General features: G+C 43.4%; 1 pseudogene; it reads left to right on the plus strand.

Moving 5' to 3' along the window:
- The first annotated feature begins 11191 nt into the window (after window positions 1–11191).
- On the plus strand, window positions 11192–11303 carry LOC118710605 (annotated as a pseudogene).
- Window positions 11304–13762: the final 2459 nt, after the last annotated feature.

The raw sequence follows: 13762 nt of genomic DNA on the forward strand, positions 1-13762 counted from the left end.
CACCGAGAACCCTGTTGTCATTGGTTCATGAAGGACTTATTCTTGCAACAAGGTGAACACATATTAAGGCTTAAAAAAAGGAACACTATATAGTCCTTGCTCTCAAGGAGTTTATAAGTGTGAGAAAAAGACTGATATATATATAGCAAATGGAAAAGGAATATTCAAAATTTAAAAGCAGCCCTGCCAAGGCAGCATCATAAGGAGTAGCAGCAGAGTGTTCAAAAGAACAGCTTCTTAGAATTCGCAGAGGGGCTGATTACTGTGAGCGGATTCATTGCTCTGAAGCTCCCACCAGATAGCACTTCCAGAGCTCTTTAGGGAAAATGAAAGTGACAGTAGTTGGAAACTGGAATAAATGAGGCCAAGGTCATAAGAGCCATGCTTTATTACAAGGATTTAAAAGATTGCTTCTCAGCCACACACTGTGCCCTCTATGCTGGGCAGTGAAGAGAGCCTGTGTGCCCCCGGCAGGATGAGGGAATGCCAGAAGCCTATCTGGGAGGCCCCCCAGGACTGCGTGTGGAGATGAATGGAATGAAACGGCAAGGTTGACAGATCAGTGCCCAGCCTCCTGGCCCTACTCACCTGCTCCCAGGACCAGCCTTCCTCTCCCTACCCCCACAGCGCTATTAGCTTTAGCTCATTTAAAGGGCCCCTTGGCTCACTCAGTCTAGGTCAAGTCAAACTGATACTGTTGTAAATTAATCCAGTTACTAATTAACAGCAAAGGAGCAAAGGGAAGGCTGAATTTTGTCGGCATACCTTTTATGCAGCTTTGCCAGGAAACTGCAAAGCCACCAGTCTATTCTCTGCAGATCCCTGGGGAGAAGGGACTAGAAAGGGGAAGAATAGACACATGCCCAGTAGTCTAGGTGACAGAGGGAAGGCACTTTTCACACCTTAGATTAGGTCATTGGCCAGAGTAGGCATGACCACTTGCAAGAGTGGGAAGATTTGAGATACTTAAACTCCTAAACAAAGGAGTTCCTTTTCTTGGTTTAAACTCTTGGAACTCTTGTTGCAGGGGCTATATACTCTCTCAGCTTCCATGCATTCACCCACATAGTCCACAGCCATGTGGACCCCCCACACAATGCACTGATGGCCTGTAATTAGCCTAATGCTGTACGGGACCACAGAATGGAAACTTTCAAAGCTGGGTTTGCATTTAGCTCTGCTGAGTCTCCAGCTGCACCTCTTCCAGGACTGGATTAAGGGAAATGGGACTTTAGAAACAGAGGGATGTAATTCCATGCAAATAAAGCTTTTTGCTACATCTCATTCTCTCATGGCAGCCTCTGGAAATTCTTATTCCCAAAACCCCACTCTCGCTAGCAATGGAGAAAGACCATTCATGATTCCTCAGATAACACAAGTACCTCACCTTGGGAAGTACATCTGGTTCTATTGGGGTCAAACAAATCAGATCCTGAAATTGCCCCCCTGTCACTGTGGTGGACCCAAAGGTAATCTCTTATCCCTTCTTCCTTCTGGGTATTTGATTCTTTCTGCTCTTTTTCCATAGGCGGACATTCCCTGTCTATATGTTAAGGTGCATGTGGGAGGAAAAGGCTGCTTCAGCCCCAGCTTCTTGGATCTCTAAGTACAAGGCCCAGGATCATATCTCAGGATTATGATTCAAATTCTCAAGGCAAAGAATCTCTTAGCTTATCATGGGTCCATATTTAGCTTGAATCCCGCCACCTGTGGCCAAAGGACATTCCATCCCTTCACCAGGGCCTCTGGGGAATGGCCATTTTTCAGAGAAGAATGTGTGGACAGAGCTTTTTCTCCAAGAAGCTTCTACATATTCCTGCTGCCATCAGGGCAGACCTCATCTCTCATTACTCACTGGCACAATGGTGTTCTCTCTGGTGACATTGAGGCCGAGAACTGGGCCTACAGCTGTTTCTGCAGTCCTATGGTCTAGGACCAGGCCAGGAACACTATATGCCTGCAACATTTCAGATATTCCATAGCTTGTGTAGATGGAGGCAGTGAATGATTGGTCAGTTCAGGTCACCTGGCCAATGAAGAGGGCAAGGAAGTCAGCACAGAGAGTGTCTCATGGAATTCTGCTTTATCCCTAAGGTTCAGTCCTCTACCCAGTCCCACAGAAGACCAAACTCTGCTGGCTTCAGAGCAGAGTGGCATTTACTGTGGTGTAATATTCTTTTCCTTTACACACATTTCCTATTTGCTAACACAATTCTTCTTCAGCACATAGGTTGGCCGGACCTGCAGAACCAGAGCACTTGGAATATCTGCCAAATGGTGTACCCGGTGCCTCTTTGCAGGCATGTTGGGAAATGACACTTGGCTTCTGCCTCAACAGGAATCTGCACCTTCGCTCTTCTTTCCATACCACAGTGTTCACTCTGATCCTGTCCCAGTGTTCACTATGAGTCTGCACTCAATGAGGAGCTTGTTATAAAAGGAAGAAGTTATCAGGGTTCTATCACATTCAGCTCCAGCTCTGGGTGGGAGAGGGAGAGTGTTAACCCCTAACCATTTAGCAGAACCCTCCACCCAAGTTTTTGAGTTTCCATTTACAGAAAGCTGTCTCATCATTATAATGGTGTAGACATGGACGCTTGACCTCAGCCTAGCCTGATATCTTGATTCCTTTCATCCTTTGCCGTAAGTTGTTCTCATTTCACAGAGCTCATTTTGCTTGGAGTGAAAACTTGTTTTAAGCATAATCTATAGTTCACATGATTTAAGTTTGAATTGTACTTAGGGGGAAGAGAATGGCTGGGTTGAAAGCACCAATTATCTTCTTTAAAAAAAATCTAGTAACTTCAAACATAGATATTATTCTCATTCCCATTCATTTTGAAATAAAGAATGTTAAGAAGTATTTGCATTGAACGCTCAGTTCCTCCTCTGGGAGAATGCCCTGGTTTGGGGCATTTAAGGGAGATGAGGTCATGGTTAGGTGCTGAGATTCTGGCAGGTGCATTAAAAAAAAATCTCATTCTAAAAAACAACAATGTTTTATATTTATAAATAATCTCTCAGAATTATTAGGTACAATATAGCACTTTTGGGGATATGCTGTGGGAATTTTAAAACGGTCAGAGTTCTCATAATAGTTGGCTGAAAAAATCTCCATGGACATATGGTTTTCATTAAGACAACCTCACACATCATCTATTCATAACACATTTCTGACTCTGTTCCCTCTATTAACAGCTGGAAAAAATAATGGAAAGTTGAAGTTAAAATGAATTTGCATGTTTATTTAGCTTGGAGAATCAGCTGCTGAAAAAATGTTCCCAATTCTTAATAGGTACTCCACTTGATGGATAAGGCAGGTGCCCGAGACAAGGTGACAGATCAAAAAGGCACCTGGCTTATGATAATGTTTATCAAAAACATGACAGGAAAAAGCAGGTTGAAATATTCTGTCTGCCAACAAATTAGATGCTCTCAAGCCTGGAGGCAGCTGACTGACAGCCTATTTAAACTGTGGCTACTTACATAATAACAGGACCATTTTGTATTCTTGATAATACATGTAAATTTACCAGTAATACATTCCTTAGGTTGCTGTGGGCAAGAGGGCTAGCTTCGAATACAAGGGAGCCTGGAGAACTCTAAATGGAATCTGAAGCTCTCAGAGGGACTTCATGATGCTTACACATTCTCTTTTTACTGTAAATTTTCTATGTTGATCTTTCAGTTCTATTAATTGACAATACAGCTATCCACTTTCTAATTTACAATGGTATTTTTAACAATTAAAGATCTCATTTAAATGGAATTGTGTACATTTCTGGTCATGAAATGTCCGTCTGAAGTTGATTCAGAGTGTCTCCATTTTCTTTTCCTCAGATATTCCAACGGGCCTAAAGTTCATTTTACTAAGTCAAAATCTGTGACCTTCCCAAGATTGCTCAGAAGTATGTTGAATGTAGTATTAAAGGAAAAATAAAAAAGACAACGGATCCCAAATGGAGTCACTTATGCTGAGCTCCACATCAACAAACCAAGACTTAATATATACCGTATTTTTCGGACCATAAGACGCACCGGACCATAAGACGCACCAGTTTTTAGAGAAGGGAAATGAAGAAAAAAAGATTCTGAAACAAATAGTGTCCTAAAATATTTTATGTGCATTAAAACCCAACATCACAGTCATAAACACATGTAATCAACCCTGTAAAGTAAACAGCAGCATTTAGAACCATTTTAGAGCCGGGCAAGCACACAGAGACCATACAGAGCCGGGCAAGTAAAAAAACTTTTTTTTAAAAGTATATGTGTAGGCTATATTTGGACCATAAGATGCAGGGACTTTTTCCCCCCACTTCTGGGGGAAGAAAAGTGCGTCTTATGGTCCGAAAAATACGGTAACTGTCCAATACATAACAAGCGAAAGGAGTTACTCACACACATTTGTTTCTTTCCACAGGTTTATTCGGGAAGACCTCTTTAATAAGCCAATGGAGTCATACTGAGGTTACACACAAAAAGGGGAGCTTACCCAATAGGAGTGAGCAGTGTAAGCATTAGGCATGAAGTCCCAGTCATTGGAGGCATCTCAGGTGGAGTGAGTTTCAAGCCAGGTGGCTACAGTGGTGGCATGTCCTATGGAGTGGAGGTCTGGCAGGGCTCTGGGCATGACAGTGTATAGCCATCTCAAGCGTTGGTGGTCGAGCTCTGAGTTACAGCCCACAGGGGATGGAGGTCCCACCCATATCCAGATGGAGTCCTTTTGGGAGTGCTCAGGCTTGTGGTTCCCGGCCTCTCCTAAGGCACTCTGCTACACCCCATTACCTCAGTCCTGACATAGCACCTGACATAACCGTCATGCTGACAGTGACTCCGTATTGGGTTGTCAAAAGTGTCCATATGTCTGCTCTGCTCGCGTTCTATGCAGTAATCTAATTGCAGTTTCAGCCTCTCCCAGAAATTCGAGCTTTACCTAATCAATCTGGAATATCCTGGTCAGGACTAGTGAGGTAATCTGTCTGACAGACCTCTTCTATCCCCCAAGGGAAGATGAGCTAATCTATTCTTTCTTTGTCCCTGTCCCCTCTGCCTTCCATTTTTTCAGCTCCTTATGGCTCCTTTCTATCTGCTAGATAGGATCCTGCCATGAATCGATGAATAAAGCCACATACATCTTCAAATGTGATCAGTTGAATTTTTGTTATTTAACAGTAGATATTGTCATTCCCATGTTGTAGAGGGGAAGTTGAGGTACAGAGAAGTTGTGACCTTCACCAAGTTGGTTTTGGGAGCAACAGGGAGAATTTGCTTTTCTGATTTCTAGTTAAGAACTTTTTTATTATCCCCATCACTAGATTACTACTTGGTGATGCTTGATGAGTGCCTAACTAGACCAGATGAATGTGGGGCAAATAGATGCAGTCATTGGTTGGAGCTGGAGAAGGGATGTTGACAACTATTTCAGAAGTGGTCAGGGAAGGGCCATGCTCAGCTCAGGAGCCATGCCTCACAGAGCTGTCTGCTATCTTCTCTTCCAGTTCTTTTCCTCTGTCTCCACACAACACTATCACAAAGTTCCTGATGAGGGGCTTTGATCCTTTCAGCCTCTTGCTGCTCTTTGAATTCAACAGAATATTAGTGATGACAGTCAGCTCAAAGAACAGCCAGCTCAAATTTTCCAATTTGTGGAAATTTTAGTAGGAATTAGACACAGTGAGGTTAAGCCATTTGCCTGGTGAGGCTGTAATTCTCATATCTTGTTAGTAGCCATGCCTGGGCCTCTAGCCACATCTTGATTCTTCATTGTACTTTGTTTTCTAGTGATGGTTATTATTACTGCTAGTTTTGGTTGAGCACTTACTACGTGCCAAGTGCTACACATGCGTTTAGTTGCCACCACAATCCTTAAAAGGGGTCACATTACTCTCATTTTGAAAATGAAGGAGCCACACTCAATAAGGGTAAGTAACTTGTCCATGCAACTGGTAAATGAAAAAGCAAGGACTTCAGTTTATAGAAGAGACTGGAGAGCTTATGGTCTTCTCACTTACTTTCTGTCACATTACACTCCTGTTTGGAAGAGAATGATTCTGTCACTATCAGAATGGCCTACATATCTTATCACATATTTGCCATCTGTTTATAGTGGAATATTTTGGAACAAAAACACTGAAGCCCAGACCCCTCCTGCAGATATTTTGATTTAATAGGTCTGGGCTGGTACTCAGGGAAAGTGTCTAAAAGCTTTCCAGGTAATTCTAATGTTCAGCTCGGGTTGAGAGCGATTGTGGATGTTAAAGACAGGAGAAATCTTATTGTCAATGACTATTCTAGAATCCCAGCTGATCATGGGTTCCTTGGTGAAGCTTTTCATCATCACCACCCTACTATTGCTATCAGCCATATTCATACAATTAAAAACAGGTCAAGAAAAAGGTTAGCTCTTTTCACCCTTCACCACGATCTTTGCATGGATCTTTACTTTGTGGAGAAATGCAATGATGCCGGAATCTGTCACCTTCCCTGGCTAATCCTAAGGCTCTGGAATGTGGTGTGGTATGCCTGGCTCGGTTGGAACCCTAAGTACCTCTGTCATGTGCACCTCCACTATTTTGCTGATGACCACTGGACACAGTTATGGAAAATCTAAGTGGCACTCAGGTCTCTTTTTAGGATAACTAGGGGAAAGCTCCCTTCCTTGGGATGATGGCATGCTGAGTTTCAGGTAGCAATGGATGTCCCAATCTCTTCTATTTTTAATTTTGACCTTGACTGATAAACTTGTAAAGACCTTAAGGGCAGATTCCTTGATCCTAAAATTGTCTCCTGTATGTGCGCCAGTAAACAAGTTAGGTTGTGATAGTGTTGAGCAGAAAGCATGAGACAAGCCACGAGCCATTGTTAACTTAGAACCTTAGTAACTTTAAGGGGAATTGTGCATTATGTAGCTTTCATTCAGCCTGCTGAGGGGAGGAATACACGAGGGCTAATAATTTTGTTCATCTTCTCTATTTTATTTCCACTTTCCTCTCCAGCCAACCAGGCGAGCATTGGTCAGAAAGAACTAGCAAAATGACCTGTGATGCAGAGATGCTGACCACCCATACTTCTAAATCTCAGGTCCAGTGTAGCCTAAAAAGGAAGTCAAGATTACTCACCCACATCAAGATTTTAAAAAGTTATTGTAAAAAGAAAAACAAGACAAATTGAATTTCTTGTTCTCTCAGGCCACTCCCTAATAAAGACCGTCCGATGGTTTGCCATGCACCATGACTATTAGTCCAGGAGCCCAGGAGTGTAGCCTGGCATGCGAGGCCCTCTGCCATCTGTCTCCTCTTTTCTCTAACTCCCAAACCCATATTCACTGTGGTTCCAGAACCTGTCTTGCTGCCTCACCCATCTTTGCCTTTATTCAAGATGTTCCTTCTGTTTGTATTTTTCTTGCCCTTTTTGTCCATCTTTTATTGCCTAGCTTTGGCTTTTCATCGTCAATGAAGTATTTCCTGACATCCCCTTGCCCTGTTGATCTTTCCTTTTAATCAACCACTCAATACTCTATTCAGATTTCTATCAAGTACTTTCTTATACATACTACAGGCCCAATGTACAAAATTTGTGCAAGAGTAGGCCTTCCTTCCCCCGGCTGCTGGCACAGGCTTCCCTCTGGCACCCGGGACCCAGGCTTCCAAAATATTCCACTATAAACAGGCTTTCTCCTGTTAGGTCGTCCAGAAGAACGTCTGGTCTAATTAGCATATTAAGCTTTTATTATTATAGATTGGTTTAGATGGTTAGTTACAAATCCCTGAGCTCCTGTGTTTGCATATACTAGGGCCCTATCTGTCATAGCCACTGCCTCAGTTTCCCCATCTGTATAAAGGAAATAATAATAGGATTATGGAGGAGGTTAAAGAAGGTGATGCATGCAATAATGCATAATAATATTAATGATGATAATAATTTCTTTTAAAAATATATATTTTATTGATTTTTTACAGAGAGGAAGGAAGAGAGATAGAGAGCTAGAAATGTCAATGAGAGAGAAAAATCAACCAGCTGCCTCTTGCACACCCCCTACCAGGGATGTGCCCGCAACCAACGTACATGCCCTGGACCGGAATCGAACCTGGAACCTTTCAGTCCGCAGACCGACGCTCTACTGCTGAGCCAAATCGGTTTCGGTGGTGATAATAATTTCTATGCCTAGCACATACAACAGTAACAAGAACAACAATAATAACTAACACACAGCACTTATAATGTGTCAGCTTCTATACTAAGTGCTTTACATATGTTAACTCATTTAATCCTCTGAATAATCCTATCAAGTGGTTACTATTATTATTATCCCTGTTTATGGTTTAGAAAACAAAAGCACAGAGAGGTGTGGTTTTCCCCAGGTCACAGAGCTGGTAATTGATAAAGATGGGATTTGATTCTGGGCCATCTGGCACCAGAGCCCATGAGTTTACCAGCAATGCAATACTCCCTCAAGTGATCAGTATATTTAATATTATAACTAAATTTACTATAATAGTAAATTGCAATTAAGTATGAATATGAGTAAAATCTATGACTCAGTCTCATCCTGGAAACCAAGGGCCAATGCGTCAATCCACAGGGAAGCCTTAGGCGTCAGTCATAAAGGTTGGAACCAGCCCTGAGGCTTGGCCTCCAGTCCCACAGTAGCCTGTGGACCAGGAAATTGGAAGCAAGCCTCTTTCCATTTTCAGGGAGGTTCCAGGTTTTTCCAGCTCAGCATCTACAGAGGTTGTGCCTATTACTCTGACCCAGAAACTGCTTAAGGAGAAGGTTTGATTAAGAGCAGAAGTTTACATGAGAAAACAAGCAGGGGAATCAGTGTGCTCTCTTTGCCTGGCAAGCATCTCATCCTTCCGGCATATTGTCCATCAGAGATGAGGCGATGTGGTGTTTGGTACAGCAAACATTTGGCATGTCCATTTGCACCAGGGAGGGGAGAAAGCACATTTCTAAACATTCTTCCATCACCTTTCTGGATCTTGCATCCCAGGTGGTGCATTCTCTGGGCTTTACCACCAGGGGGTGCCTAAACGTTTCAGATAGCTCCCAAGCAAGGGGCCTCTCTGCACATGAGCAGTGTTCTCTGATTAATGGTTCCTGGTTATAAGCTTGAGGCTATGGTTCTAGCTATGCTAAGCATCAATGTGGAGGAAATCCTACAGGATTAAATGAGACCAACTTGAACCATTCCAAGAGACTCAATAACTCTTTTCCTCACACCACTGCCAACCTACCAGTCCCTCCCAATCCCAGCCTCAGACTCACCCTGGTATGGGCAGCTCTCTAGCTGGTGTGGGTGGGTAGGCTTGGGGCCCGACTTAGGCTCTGCTTGTTGTAGATTACTGGTGGGGCAGAGGACATCACTCTTGGAATCTTTTATTGGATGTAGCTTTGCAGAATGTTTGGTGAATGCCAAGTTGGCTAACTTTTTTTTTATTTTTATTTCTCTCACATATTTGTCTATATCCTTTCCTGTTTCACCAAAGATAATGACAGGGAAACTCAAGGAACGGATCCTAGGGGGAAACCAGTGGAAATACTAAGCAGAGCCAGAACTAGAGTGAGGCAAGTGAGACCTCTGGGCCAGTGGTTGGCAAACTCATTAGTCAACAGAGCCAAATATAAACAATACAATGATTGAAATTTCTTTTGAGAGCCAAAATTTTTAAACTTAAACTTTTTTTTTAATTTTATTTATTTATTTTTTAACTTAAACTTATTCAAATGTCACTTCTTCAAAATAGACTCACCGAAGGTGTGATATTTTGTGGAAGAGCCACACTCAAGAGGCCAATGAACCGCATGTGGCTCGAGAGCCTCAGTTTGCAGATCATGGCTCTATGCAGTCCTGTGCTTCCACAGCTTAAAAGCAAGCATATGCTTCCTGTCATTTTAGGCTCCAGACAATTCCTTTCCTGCTCTCTAATCCCAGCCCACAGTTGCCAATGTGGGAGGTACCCAGCAGCACTGAGAAACAGCCAGCTACTTGTTTTCTGCTCTTCTTTTAACCTCTCACTCTACTTCTTTTTACCTTCATCCTCCTAAACCTGTATCTCATCATCTTGCTCATTCCTGTTAATTGGTTGATAAGGATTAATGAGGACGTCCTCATCAGGGCTTCTCCAGCCAAAGTAGCTAACATTTAGTCAGTACTTAGTATGTGCCAGGCCCTCTTTCAAATGCTTTACAAGTGTTGGCCCACTTGCTTCTCTCAGCTATACTGTGATCAAGGCGTCTATTTTATAGAAAAGGAGGTTGAGGCAAGAAAGGTGAAAACACTTGCCCAAGGCCACACAGTTAGTCGATGGTGGAACCACAGTTTGAATCCAGGGAGGTTTTTACCCCAGAACCTGAACTCTTATGCATTATACTTTACTTGAGATACTGGAAGCTTCCGAGGCGCTCAGCACTGGACTGCAGGTTTCCAAAGGGCAAAGAGGGGTTGTGACTTGATGTTTTTAAAATTGGGAACCCAAAATTCACAAGTGATGTTCTACTTGGCACACTGGCCAGGGCTGAGCTTTGGCTTCCATTGGGACAGAGTGCTTCCTCCTGAACAAATGGTTTGGCATCTGTACTATTGGCTATTACAACCTTGAAGACTGGGTTTACTTATATCTTATTCCTAGTCTGATTTGATTCCCACTGCATTGTGAATTGGAGAGGGAGAAATCTCATTGTATTCATCTTGGTATTTCCCCATCTCTAGCTCTTATGCTTAGCAAGTACTCACTAAACACTGGTCCATTAGAATTAAACTCCTTTAGTCTATGCCAGCTTCCTTGAATTATGGGCTCTCATAAAGCTGCCCTTGTGAGACAGGCAGACAACCCTGTCCTGCTTGCCTCTGACCTTTTCTCTTTTTCCCTATCTATACCGATGGGTAGCATTTTAAAACATTTATATTTACCATGTTGGGTTTGATTCTCTCTGATAATTGCAATGGAGAATATATGCATTTTTTATCACTCTGCTTCTTATGAATATATGTGAGTAGAAAGGACTAGAGAATCTACCTTTCATTTCTAATTGGTTGACTTCAATTTAAAGAGTGAATCAAACCCTATTATTTTACCATAATCTATCTTACCTAATAATAGACAAACATGTAAATTGACCATACCTTCGCTATGCCTATAGCCAGAGTTACTATGCAAATTAACCCCAAAAAGATGGTGGTTCATTTTCTCCCAATAGATTCCAGTGGCTATGTTTGTGGGATGGATCAGCATTGTCATGATGAAGGGGGAGGATTTGTGTGTGTCCTCCTTCTATATGAAATGGCTAAACAGAGGAAAAAAAAAAAAAAAAAGATGGTGGTTAATTTGCATACATAGGCACTCAGGGCCTGTGTCTCAGGAACATCCTGGCACCCAGGTCACTGTGAGCTAAGGCCTGGGCAGGAGTGGACACCCTGTGATTGATCGCAGGGAGCTGGGGCTCCACTCCTGCCCAAGAGGCTTTTGGCCTGGGCAGGCCTGGGCAGGGGCGGAGCCGGTGACCAGAGGGAGCTGGAAGGGCCCTGCCCAGGACTAAAGCTTTGGCCAGAGGCTTTAGGCCTGGGCAGGGCCCAGCCCTAGATTGGTGTGAACTATAGAGAAAACACCTTTTCTGACTGCACATTGACTAAGCTTCCTGTATGCCACCGGTAATATTCTTTGTAACTTGGGTAATAAGAATTCAAAAAGGCGATCTAGGACTTTTTCACCTCACTCCTGGAGAAAAAAATGAAGGTCCACTGCTGGAGGGCTAAAAAATGTCATATCCTGCCCTAGCTGGTTTGACTCAGTGGATTATGCCTAGGCCTGCCGACAACAGGGTCTGGGTTTGATTCTAATCAAGGACATGTACCTAGGTTGCAGGAGGCAACCATCAAAGTGTCCCTCTCATATTGATGTTTCTCTCTGTCTTTTCCTTTTTCTTCCACAGCCTCTAAAAGTCAATGGAAACATATCCTCAGGTGAGTATAAAGAAAGAAAGAAAGAAATGCATATCCTATGAAAGACACATCTTGAAAATGCCTAAAGAAAGTTGTCATTTTTCTTGGTGAAGTGACTGGAGTCTGTGTTGATGCAAACACCTTGGTGACTGTGGTGACTGGCAGTGGCTGCAACAGCAGGGTGATGGGGCTGGTGCCTTCCCCTGATCAGCCAGGTTGCCTCCTACAAAGGGAGGCCAGACTGCGGCTTAAGTCTGCTCCCCATGGGGCCTGGGCCTAAGCCATCAGTAGGATTGGTGGCCCTCTCACTATGTGAGAGGGGGCAGGTTGGGCTGAAGGACCCCTCACCCCCGGTGCACAAATTTCATGCACCAGGTCCCTAGTTTATTCTATAATTTCAGGGGCTTTTCTTTGTCATGTGCTTCTTTTCCACCCTCGTATCCTTTTATGAGCATTGCAAATTATTCATCTTGTTCTTCAATGTCTGATCCTCACTTTCTTGACAAACTGAATCCCCATCCAAATATGCATTTAAAGATTGAGAGCCATAGACCAAATGCTCAAATCCCAGGCACCCAGGGGTCTCTCCTAAGCAAGTGTTATCTCTGAGAGGCCTTAGGTTCCTGGAAAAGGGCAGAGTCTGCTTCTGAAAGGAAATTCATTCATACCCAGAACAACCTCGGGCCCCTCATCTGACCCAAAGCAGTGAGAATTTCAATGACAAGGCTGACTGAGCAGAACTGCTCCCTTGCTGATTTGTAGATAAAGTGGCCTCACCAGCTACTTGCGATTGTTCTAGCCCATGCCTTCTATGGACAGCCACACTGTCTTCATCTCTCACTGCCAGTACAAGTATGCTTCCAATTAGATAAAATTCCTAAGTCACTTCCTCCATATAGCCATCACTGATCAACCCCAAAGATCTCTGAGTCTTTATTCTGCATCCCGTCATCATCCAAATCCCAAAATGTAATTAAGGGCTTTTACAGATGTCTTCCAAAGAACTGGAATACTTTTAGAATCATTTCTGAAATGGCTGGATTTGTGAGGATCTAGAAGACATACCTAAGGTTTCCTACAGTTGTAGATTTTAAACGAAGCTTGGCTTTTAGATTATAGCACATGTGTTAAACACAAGGCCCGCAGGCCAAATCCGTCCTGCCAGGCCTTGCAATGTGGCCCGCACCGCGCTGTCATCACTGCACTCCGCTGCGTTTCCATCACAATGACAGTTTATGACTGTTCAGTAAACCATTCGGCCCGCGATTTAGGCTGGATTTTAGATTTTGGCCCCTTCTCTGATTGAGTTCGACACCCCTACTGTGAATCTGTTGCCTAACAAAGGCTTCCCAGACTCTCTGTGTATGATGTTTTTCTTTCTAAAGACACAGGCCTGCAATTCCCGGTGTCCTCCCTTTTGCATATGGCTATGCTCAGATGGGCAGCTGCCAGCCCAGAGTGAGAGCCTTCCAACAATACCCCCGACATTTATCTGCATGTTAAGAGGCTCCATCAGAATCCAGAAACACTATACCCTACCGCATGAGGCTTTGCTTTTGCTGCTCAGCACAGGCACATTCTTGTAGCTTTACTTATGCAACCTGCCTTATCTTGCTGCCTGCACTGCAGCCTATGCAAACACTATTTGTTTGGGATTTCAGAACCTAGGAAATCCTTTTACAGACTTTCCCCTGGCAGGCCTGGGCTGGCATCTCAGACAAAGCTGGCTTCTTCACCCTAGGGCCTCTCTGCTGCTGAGAAGCTTTGGTAGGGCACTCTACCAATGCTTCCACTGACCAAATTAAACCTGGCCAGTAG

The sequence above is a fragment of the Pipistrellus kuhlii genome, unplaced genomic scaffold (assembly GCF_014108245.1).
Source record: "Pipistrellus kuhlii isolate mPipKuh1 unplaced genomic scaffold, mPipKuh1.p scaffold_m20_p_1, whole genome shotgun sequence".
NCBI lineage: Eukaryota > Metazoa > Chordata > Mammalia > Chiroptera > Vespertilionidae > Pipistrellus > Pipistrellus kuhlii.